Source organism: Phoenix dactylifera, chromosome 1 (genome assembly GCF_009389715.1).
Source record: "Phoenix dactylifera cultivar Barhee BC4 chromosome 1, palm_55x_up_171113_PBpolish2nd_filt_p, whole genome shotgun sequence".
NCBI lineage: Eukaryota > Viridiplantae > Streptophyta > Magnoliopsida > Arecales > Arecaceae > Phoenix > Phoenix dactylifera.
The window spans coordinates 11427397-11438864 of record NC_052392.1 but is presented as its reverse complement, the minus strand read 5'-3'; the positions used below and the strand labels follow the sequence as shown (position 1 = coordinate 11438864).

The window sequence follows — 11468 nt, the reverse complement described above, 5'->3', positions numbered from 1 at the left end:
CTTGGCATGCTGAGACTAGATCAATAAAGTCCAACAGATTTTATAATTTTTGGTTAATTAAGCAATATGATAAATATGGTTCTATTATGGCTGTCGCACTCCTTTGGCATACCTAGAGAGCAAAGTTTTCAGTGTAGTAGGTATCGGAATTGAGAGTACTTACGTAAGGCTGGGTAAAAATACCGACTTCATATAGAAAAAGAATGCTACATAAATTCAACGTGTTATGCCAACTTCTAGTGAAAATGATCTCGCATAGCTATGTGCAGTGAGTGCTATAAGCCAGTTTGATCATATTGAAACATGATTTGATCACTATGATCGGCTGGATTCAGGATGGCCCGAGTTGCAGTGGAGGAAGATACCTTCTGTTTCGAAATATTTGGACGATGGTGAGTGATAGGTGGTCTTTCAGACTAAGTATATATTCGAAGATGAGAATAAAACTGCGGACTGGATGGCTTTTTATATAACGTGTCACTAGAGGTGGAGTTGACTAGAGTAAAACTCGTTGTTTTTTGGTTTTAGTTGATGTATCCGTGGTTGCAATGTATCAAACGTTTTAGAAAAGAAAAAAAAAATCTCGCATAGGCCGTCAGGATTTAGAGGTCGCGTCAGACGTAAGCTGCGGGGCCTTTGCAACGGTAACGGCTTCAAAACCCATAGCTATATAAGAGTCCCAGTGCCCCCAATAGCTATCCCATTACCCACCCGCTCGGTTCTCTCTCCGGCTTCTCCTAATACCAGGACGGTTCTTGGCATCTGTGGAGGTTTGTTTGTTACCCTAGCACTGCTCCTCTCTTCTTCTTCTCTACATTCTCCTATGCTATGTCATCTTATTCTTGAACCAAATGCAGCCTTTCTGCAGCTTAAAACTGTTCTTGAAATTAACCCCTTCTCGTCTCTCCTCTCCTCTGCTTGTCTTCTCTTCTTGATGATGGGCGAGGCAACTATGGAAGGCCTGCTGTTCCGCAGGCAACCAGTATGCAGCCGTTGTTGGATGGAGAGATCGCCGAGGGAGAAGGGGAGGGGGATCTTTCGATTTCGGTCTCATCCATTCAAGAATCCCATGGAGACTCCGAGCCTAGATCTTTTTCTCTTTCTTCTCCTTCTTCTTAGCTTCGTTTTCTCTTTCTTTCTTTCTTTTCTTCTTTTTTGCTTTTCTTCTTCATTTTTTGTTCCCCAAATCGAGAAAGTGGCATCGGTTTAAGATTTATTTGAAGAGGCTGTGATGATTCCCTGACGAGGGTTTTGTTGCATTGCGAAGGCTATGTCTAACGGCAAGGCGATCTTGGACAGTCTGCTACTGTTCTGCAGGCAACTGGATGCAGCCGCTTAGGCTTATTGTTCCGAGACTTGAAGATTAACAACATAATACTGGATTAAGTGGTGAATCTGAGAGTCTTTCTTCCCTTCTTCTTTTTGCAATTTCGTTTTCCCCTTAAAAAATTTTGTTTTTTCAAGTTTTCTTTGATTTCACTATAATTAATTTCTTCAGATAATTTTTTCTTTGGCTCCTCAAGAATTCATACAATTTGGAGACCATTGAAAGATTGGGTGGGGATCTTGCATTGATAGTCCCTAGGGTTTTGAGAATCCAAATTCTCAAATCGTCTATTTGGTTGTTCAAGATTAGGGATTGTATGCTGGGGATTACGGTTTATGACGTTTTAAGGGTTTTAAATCTACTCCCTTCCAGCCAAAGATTCTCAATTTCGTTACTCATTTTTCTGCTTCTTTTTTACTTCAGTAGCAGAGACTTTGGTATTGCATAGATTCAATTTTCCTCTCCTGCTATCTATTCTCTTCTTTCTATGAGGAATGATAATATATAAGACAGCTTAAAAAATCTCCAATGCTATTCTTCATACTAAATTGTATGTTGCTGCACCATGCTGGTTCCATAAGCGGGTTTCTCTGGCACTGCTGACTAGGACTTGTGACAACTTTAAGTTGCTTCATTTTTGGAGCCTCTTTTATGCAGGGGTTGCGCGAGCATATAACTTTCGCTGGAGCTTGTATTAAATAAGGTTATTCACCCTGACTTTCCCTTGATAACTTTATTCTGCTGCTTTATCTGCTTTTCTTTTAGTCTTCCTGCTTATCTCTGCAGAGGTAGTGGTAATCTGTTTTGCTATTTGTTTTTATGCTTCGACCCCTGGATCATGTTTCATATAGCTAGCAAGTGGGGTACAAGCACTTCTCGAAGAATTTCTGTACAACCTCTTCGGATTTGATATGAACTCTGTCCATTACCATAATCCACAAAAATTCTTTGCTCTTAAATATGTTAGCATTGCTTGTCTAGGGGACTTACTTGTGTGAGTAGTTACTCGCTATATATTCTTATATTTATTTCAAGCAAAAACATAAACTTTTCATCCTTTTGGGGAAAAAGTGGAAATAAAATTAAACACTGTATTATTTGCAATTTCGAAAGTCAGTTGTTCTGCAAGCTACTGCTGCAGCATGTTGGAGACCGGACAAGATTTCTGGTAGGCAGGAAAAATAAGCCTTTGCACTTATTGAACTCCGCATCATTTCTTCTTCTATTTTTGGATGGCATGGTTCACTACTAGTTGAACTCCATCTCTTCTCATGTTCCTGTCTTTGCTAGCAAAGGCTGGGGCAACTTTCATGATCTGCCATCTGGCAGGCAACTAATTGCCTACATGGCTGGTGGTGTTATTCTGGTCTTTCAGATGCATGGAAGGGATCTGTTAGATGCAGAATTCATCACAGCCTCAAAATCCTATTTTGTAGCTTTTTCCCTAATCCACATTCATTGGACATGCCTAGTACTATTATATGTGGAAAGTAAGGTGCCTTCAGAGAATTTGGTTGGTTTTGCATATGAGGCTTTTGGAAGAACTTGGATGGTTGCCTCTTCAATGGTTATCTTTGCATGAGAAGAGATGTATACACATATAATTCTTTTTTCATTCTTTTTTTAATCTAATGATCTATATCTTTTGTGAAGCTTTGGTGAATTCTTCCCATTGGGTTGAAAAATATTGTTGTTGTTTTCTATTTACAAGTCTGGAAAATGGCAAGGCAGGACTGTACTGCAGGTAGCTGTCCCGTTTCCCACCCGCCGAGTTCTCTGGCTTCTCCTGACACCAGGGCACTTATCGGCATGTTTAGAGGTTTCTTTGGTTACCCTAGCGCCGCTCCTCTCTTCTTCTTCTCTTCACTTTCTCCTTGTCTTATTCCTCTCCGACGTTATCTTATTCTTGAACCAAATGCAGCCTTTGTGCAGCTAAAAGCTATTCTTGAAATTAACCCCCATCTTGTCTCTCCTCTTCTCTGTTTGTCTTCTTTTCTTAAACGATGGGCGAGGCAACTTTAGAAGGCCTGCTGTTATGTAGGCAACCAGTCTGCAGCCATTGTTGGATGGAGAGGTTGCCGGCGGAGAAGGGGAGTGGGATCTTTCATTTTTGGTCTCATCCATTCAAGAATCCCACAGAGTCTCTAAGCCCTAGGTCTTTTTCTCTTTCTTCTTCTTCTTCCTTCTTTTTCTCTTTCTTCTTGTTCTTGTTCTTCCTCTTCTTAGTTTATTCTCTCTTTCTTTGTTTGTTTTCTTCTCTCTTGCTTCTCTTCTTCATTTTTTGTTCCCCCAAATGGGGAAAGTGGCATCTGTTTCAAGGTTTACGCAAAGAGGCTGTGATGATTCCTAGACAATAGTTTCTGCTGCACTGCAAAGTAGTACACAACGACTTTGGAAGGAAAGGCAATCTTGGATGGTCTGCTGCTATACTGCAGGCAACCAGATGCAACCGCTTAGGATTTGTGCTGGTTTAAGCGGTGATTCTGAGTCTCTTCCTCCCTTCTTCACTTTGAAATTTCTTTTTATCCCCTTCAAAGATTTGGTTTCTTCACGGTTTCCCTAATTTCTTTACTATTATTTATTTCTTAAGATATTTTTTTCTTTGGTTTCCCAAGAATTCATACAATATGGAGACCATTGAAGATAGCAGTGGGGATCTTGCATTGGTAGTTGCTACGGTTTTGAGAAGCCAAATTCTCAAGTCTTCTATTTTGGTTGTTCAAGATTCGGGATTGTACTCTGGGGTTTAGAATTTATTACATTTTTAAGGGTTTTGAATCTACTTGCTTCTAGCCACATATTCTCAATTTTCTTTATTCATATTTTCTGCTTCTTTTTTACTTCAGTAAAAGGTTTCGGTCTTGCACAGATTCCTTTTTCCTCCCCTGTTGTATATTCTCTTCCTTCTTTTATGTGCAATGAGGTTATAGAAGACAACTGGAAAAATATCCAAAATTGTCCTTTGGACCAAATTGCACGTTGTTATACCATCCTAGTTCCATAAGTAGGTTTCTCTGGCACTTCTCTTCTAATACTGCTAGCTGAGAAGCTGACCCGGGTTTGTGACAACTTTAAGTTGCTTCTTTTTTAGAGCCTCTTTTATGCAGAAGTTGTATGAGCATATAAATTTCACAGGAGCTGGTATTAAATAAGGATATTCACTCTGACTTTTTCTTGATAATGTGCTTAATATCGTTAATATTTAATACAACCATTCAACTATTTATGCTACTGCTTTATCTGCTTTTGTTTTCTTTGTCTTCCTACTTATCTTTGCAGAGGTAGTGGCAGTCTGTTTTACTTGTATGTTTTTATTCTTCAGACACCTATACACATTTCATATTGCTATCAAATGGTGTACCCAGCACTTCTCCAAGAATTTCCATACAACCTTTTTTGGATTTGATATGTGACACAGAAACAACCACTCTACTTGTGGGGATAAGGCTGCATACATCTAACCCTCCCCCGAACCCACAATGGTGGGATACTCGTGCACCGGGCTGCCCTGTTTGGATTTGATATGTATTCTGCTCATTACAACCATCCATAATATTCCTTGCTCTTAAATATGTTGGTATTGCTTGACTTATTCATATGAGTAGTTACTCACCATACATGTTGACAGTCATTTCAAGCAAAAAATATATTTTTTTAATCCTCTTGCAATGGAGAATTTATGCTTATCCCTATACTTTGAAGTATTATTTGCAGATTAGTTGGAAAAAATGGAAATAAAATGTTAAGATTGTATTGAAACGTCACTTACGAATCGCCAAATTAAAAAGCGGCCGACCCTTATTTCGAACGAAATAGGAAAACGGTCGCATAAATCGCGAAAGGCCTCCACCGGGCCTCCGCCACCCTCCACCGGCCTCCCTCCCTTCCCTGCTCTCTCTCACTATCTTTTCCTTCTCCTTCTCTGCCTCCGGCAATAGATTTCGTTTTTATTGCCGAAGCCGTACCAGTGAGCCATCGGTACGACGCAGAACAGCCCGAACCGTCCGGTTTGGGACGGTTCCGCTAACGTTGTTTGAGACACATGTTACATAAAGATATTTATACAAAATTGCCTTTAAGATGCTGCTGTACATGAGGCATGAATCACAAGGATTAATAGTTAATTACTACGGCACTCAAAATGTATTGCTAACCTTAGTAGCCAAATCCTTATACCTAGGATAATACACCTTTAGTACTATTAATAAATTCCTCACCTTTAGTTCCAAGGCTAGTTTATTTTGAACATGTGTGAAACGAAAAATTCCTCACCTTTAGTGCTAACATATATTCAAGGGTTTACATGTAAGGCTGCTTCTATTGTATTTGAGCTAATCTCAGCACTTGCATGCCGAGATTAGTTCAAACTAGAATATTGGTATTCTTGCATATGACCTGTAAAAAAAGGTTATCTCTAATGCTAATATTTGTTGGGGCATAATGTGTAGGATTACTCATCATATTTTTATACAAGAACCATTCGCTTGGCATGCTGAGACTAGATCAATAAAGTCCAACAGATTTTATAATTTTTGGTTAATTAAGCAATATGATAAATATGATTCTATTATGGCTGTCCCACTCCTTTGGCGTACCTAGAGAGCAAAGTTTTCGGTGCAGTAGGTATCGGAATTGGGAGTACTTACGTAAAGCTGGGTAAAAATGCCGACTTCATATAGAAAAAGAATGCTACATAAATTCAACGTGTTATACCAACTTCTAGTGAAAATGATCTCGCATAGCCATGTGCAGCGAGTGCTATAAGCCAGTTTGATTATATTGAAAGATGATTTGATCACTGTGATCGGCTGGATTCAGGATAGCCCGAGTGGCAGTGGAGGAAGATACCTTCTGCTTCGAAATATTTGGACGATGGTGAGTGATAGGTGGTCTTTCAGACTAAGTATATATTCGAAGAGGAGAATGAAACTGCGGACTGGATGGCTTTTTATATAACCTGTCACTAGAGGTGGAGTTGTCTAGAGTAAAACTCGTTGTTTTTTGATTTTAGTAGATGTATCCGTAGTTGTAATGTATCAAACGTTTTAGAAAAGAAAAAGAAAAAATCTCGCATAGGCCGTCAGGATTTAGAGGTCGCGTCAGACGCAAGCTGCGGGGCCGTTGCAACGGTAACGGCTTCAAAACCCATAGCTATGTAAGAGTCCCAGTGCCCCCAATAGCTATCCCATTACCCACCCGCTCGGTTCTCTCTCCGGCTTCTCCTAATACCAGGACAGTTCTTGGCATTTGTGGAGGTTTGTTTTGTTACCCTAGCACTGCTCCTCTCTTCTTCTTCTCTACATTCTCCTATGCCATGTTATCTTATTCTTGAACCAAATGCAGCCTTTCTGCAGCTTAAAACTATTCTTGAAATTAATCCCTTCTCGTCTCTCCTCTCCTCTGCTTGTCTTCTTTTCTTGATGATGGGCGAGGCAACTATGGAAGGCCTGCTGTTCCGCAGGCAACCAGTATGCAGCCGTTGTTGGATGGAGAGATCGCCGAGGGAGAAGGGGAGGGGGATCTTTCGATTTCGGTCTCATCCATTCAAGAATCCCATGGGGACTCCGAGCCTAGATCTTTTTCTCTTTCTTCTCCTTCTTCTTAGCTTCGTTTTCTCTTTCTTTCTTTCTTTTCTTCTTTTTTTGCTTTTCTTCTTCATTTTTTGTTCCCCAAATCGAGAAAGTGGCATCGGTTTAAGATTTGTTTGAAGAGGCTGTGATGATTCCCTGATGAGGGTTTTGCTGCATTGCGAAGGCTATTTCTAACGGCAAGGCGATCTTGGATAGTCTGCTACCGTTCTTCAGGCAACTGGATGCCGCCACTTAGGCTTATTGTTCCGAGACTTGAAGATTAACAACATAATGCTGGATTAAGTGGTGAATCTGAGACTCTTTCTTCCCTTCTTCTTTTTGCAATTTCGTTTTTCCCTTCAAAAATTTTGTTTTTTCAAGTTTTCTTTGACTTCACTATAATTAATTTGTTCAGATAATTTTTTCTTTGGCTCCCCAAGAATTCATACAATTTGGAGACCATTGAAAGATTGGGTGGGGATCTTGCATTGATAGTCCTTAGGGTTTTGAAAATCCAAATTCTCAAATCGTCTATTTTGGTTGTTCAAGATTAGGGATTGTATGCTGGGGATTACGGTTTATGACGTTTTTAAGGGCTTTAAATCTACTCCCTTCCAGCCAAAGATTCTCAATTTCGTTACTCATTTTTCTGCATCTTTTTTACTTCAGTAGCAGAGACTTTGGTATTGCATAGATTCAATTTTCCTCTCCTGCTATCTATTCTTTTCTTTCTATGAGGAATGATAATATATAAGACAGCTTAAAAAATCTCCAATGCTATTCTTCATACTAAATTGTATGTTGCTGTACCATGCTGGTTCCATAAGCGGGTTTCTCTGGCACTGCTCTTCTGATATCGCTAGCTAAGGAGATGACCAGGACTTGGGACAACTTTAAGTTGCTTCATTTTTGGAGCCTCTTTTATGCAGGAGTTGCGTGAGCATATAACTTTCGTATTAAATAAGGTTACTCACACTGACTTTCCCTTGATAACTTTATTCTGCTGCTTTATCTGCTTTTCTTTTAGTCTTCCTGCTTATCTCTGCAGAGGTAGTGGTAATCTGTTTTGCTATTTGTTTTTATCCTGTTTCATATAGCTAGCAAGTGGGGTACAAGCACTTCTCGAAGAATTTCTGTACAACCTCTTCAGATTTGATATGAACTCTGTCCATTACCATAATCCACAAAAATTCTTTGCTCTTAAATATGTTAGTATTGCTTGTCTAGGGGACTTACTTGTGTGAGTAGTTACTCGCTATATATTCTTATATTCATTTCAAGCAAAAACACATTTTTTATCCTTTTGGGAAAAAGTGGAAATAAAATTAAACACTGTATTATTTGCAATTTCGAAAGTCAGTTGTTCTGCAAGCTACTGCTGCAGCATGTTGGAGACCGGACAAGATTTCTGGTAGGCAGGAAAAATAAGCCTTTGCATTTATTGAAACTCCGCATCATTTCTTCTTCTATTTTTGGATGGCATGGTTTACTAGTAGTTGAACTCCATCTCTTCTCCTGTTCCTGTCTTTGCTACCAACTGCTGGGGCAACTTTCATGATCTGCCATCTGGCAGGCAAGTAATTGCCTACATTGCTGGTGGGGTTGTTCTGGTCTTTCAGATGCATGGAAGGGATCTGTTAGATGCAGGATTCATCCAAGCCTCAAAGTCCTATTTTGTAGCTTTTTCCCTAATCCACATTCATTGGACATGCCTAGTACTATTATATGTGGAAACTAAGGTGCCTTCAGAGAATTTGGTTGGTTTTGCATATGAGCCTTTTGGAAGAACTTGGATGGTTGCCTCTTCAATGGTTATCTTTGCATGAGAAGAGATGTATACACATATAATTCTTTTTTCATTCTTTTTTTTTTTTTAATCTAATGATCTATATCTTTTGTGAAGCTTTGGTGAATTCTTCCTATTGGGTTGAAAAATATTGTTGTTGTTTTCTATTTACAAGTCTATGGAAAATGGCAGGGCAGGACTGTACTGCAGGTAGCTGTCCCATTACCCACCTGCTCAGTTCTCTGGCTTCTCCTGACACCAGGGCAGTTATCGGCATGTTTAGTGGTTTCTTTTGTTACCCTAGTGCTACTCCTCTCTTCTTCTTCTCTTCACTTTCTCCTTGTCTTATTCCTCTCCGATGTTATCTTATTCTTGAACCAAATGCAGCCTTTGTGCAGCTAAAAGCTATTCTTGAAATTAACCCCCATCTTGTCTCTCCTCCTCTGCTTGTCTTCTTTTCTTGAACGATGGGCGAGACAACTTTGGAAGGCCTGCTGTTATGTAGGCAACCAGTCTGCAGCCACTGTTGGATGGAGAGGTCGCCGGAGGAGAAGGGGAGTGGGATCTTTCAGTTTTGGTCTCATCCATTCAAGAATCCCACAGAGTCTCTAAGGCCTAGGTCTTTTTCTCTTTCTTCTTCTTCTTCTTCCTTCTTTTTCTCTTTCTTCTTCTTCTTCTTCCTCTTCTTAGTTTATTCTCTCTTTCTTTGTTTGTTTCTTCTCTCTTGCTTCTCTTCTTCATTTTTTGTTCCCCCAAATGGGGAAAGTGGCATCTGTTTCAAGGTTTATGCAAAGAGGCTGTGATGATTCCTAGACAATAGTTTCTGCTGCACTGCAAAGTAGTACACAACGACTTCGGAAGGAAAGGCAATCTTGGCTGGTCTGCTGCTATACTGCAGGCAACCAGATGCAACTGCTTAGGATTTGTGCTGGTTTAAGCGGTGATTCTGAGTCTCTTCCTCCCTTTTTCGCTTTGAAATTTCTTTTTATCCCCTTCAAAGATTTGGTTTCTCCACGGTTTCTCTAATTTCTTTACTATTATTTATTTCTTAAGATATTTTTTTCTTTGGTTTCCCAAGAATTCATGCAATATGGAGACCATTGAAGATAGCAGTTAGAGCTGATCAAAACCCGGGCCGGGCTGAGCTCGTCTGGGCTCTACAGCAGAAATTAGGCCCGATGGCTATGCCCAGGCCCGGCCCGGCTCGACTGTCGGGCTTAAATTTTTGTCCAAGCCCGATCCGACTTTATAAATCTGGTTCTAGGCCCGTCTAGCCCGGCCCGACCCGATAGGCCCGACCCGACAGGCCCGATTTTTTCTTTTTTTGGAATCTGAAAATGGGCCAGAATGGCCCGACCAGGCCCGGCCCGATTTTTTTGGTCGGGCCGTTTTTCTTGCCCAGGCCCGACCCATGGGCCTTTTTTTAATGCCCAAGCCCGAAAAATTTTGGGCCAGGCTGGGCGGGCCAGAAGGCCCGTGATCAGCTCTAATAGCAGTGGGGATCTTGCATTGGTAGTTGCTACGGTTTTGAGAAGCCAAATTCTCAAGTCTTCTATTTTGGTTGTTCAAGATTCGGGATTGTACTCTGGGGTTTAGAATTTATTACATTTTTAAGGGTTTTGAATCTACTTGCTTCTAGCCACATATTTTTTTTTCTTTAATATATTTTCTGCTTCTTTTTTACTTCAGTAAAAAGTTTCGGTCTTGCACAGATTCCTTTTTCCTCCCCTGTTGTCTATTCTCTTCCTTCTTTTATGTGCAATGAGGTCATAGAAGACAACTGGAAAAATATCCAAAACTGTCCTCTGGACCAAATTGCACGTTGCTATACCATCCTAGTTCCATAAATAGGTTTCTCTGCACTTCTCTTCTAATACTGCTAGCTGAGAAGCTGACCCGGGTTTGTGACAACTTTAAGTTGCTTCTTTTTCAGAGCCTCTTTTATGCAGAAGTTGTATGAGCATATAAATTTCACTGGAGCTGGTATTAAATAAGGATGTCCACTCTGACTTTTCCTTGATAATGTGCTTAATGTCGTTAATATTTAATACAACCATTCAACTATTTATGCTACTGCTTTATCTGCTTTTGTTTTCTTTGTCTTCCTGCTTATCTTTGCAGAGGTAGTGGCAGTCTGTTTTACTTGTATGTTTTTATTCTTCAGACACCTATACACATTTCATATTGCTATCAAATGGTGTGCCCAACACTTCTCCAAGAATTTCTATACAACCTTTTTTGGATTTGATATGTGACACAGAAACAACCACTCTACTCGTGGGCTAAGGTTGCATACATCTAACCCTCCCCTGAACCCACAATGGTGGGATCCTCATGCACCGGGCTGACCTGTTTGAATTAGATATGTATTTAGCTCATTACAACCATCCATAATATTCTTTGCTCTTAAATATGTTGGTATTGCTTGACTTATTCATGTGCGTAGTTACTCACCATACATGTTGATAGTCATTTCAACAAAAAATATATTTTTTTAATCCTCTTGCAATGGAGAATTTGAAAGTGAATCCTAGGTTCTTCGGTGTTAAGCAGGCTGATTTTTTTTTTTTTAAAACCATGGCTGAACCTGATCGGGTTGCCTACGTACCCCTTCATAAGGGGGATCAAGCCATACGTAGTTCTTTTTAAGTTTTAAAACGCAGCGGAAAAATCGAATCAAATAATTTAATTCATGCATGCTTACAAGATCAAATCTAGAAATCAGCACCTTAAGAACACATAGGATTATGCCGGAATCGTTTAAACAATTATGCTAAAACTTTCA

The 11468-nt window shown here is 39.9% G+C and overlaps 1 protein-coding gene across 2 annotated transcripts in view; it reads left to right on the top strand.

Moving 5' to 3' along the window:
• The first annotated feature begins 681 nt into the window (after positions 1-681).
• Positions 682-11468, top strand: part of LOC103721757 (phospholipase D alpha 1-like) — a 28499-nt gene continuing 17712 nt past the window's right edge. For both annotated transcript variants that reach the window (XM_039126478.1, XM_039126475.1), the window contains exons 1-2: positions 682-770; positions 1985-2030. The gene's annotated coding sequence lies outside the window, so the exon portion shown is untranslated. The remainder of the gene's footprint in view (positions 771-1984; positions 2031-11468) is intronic.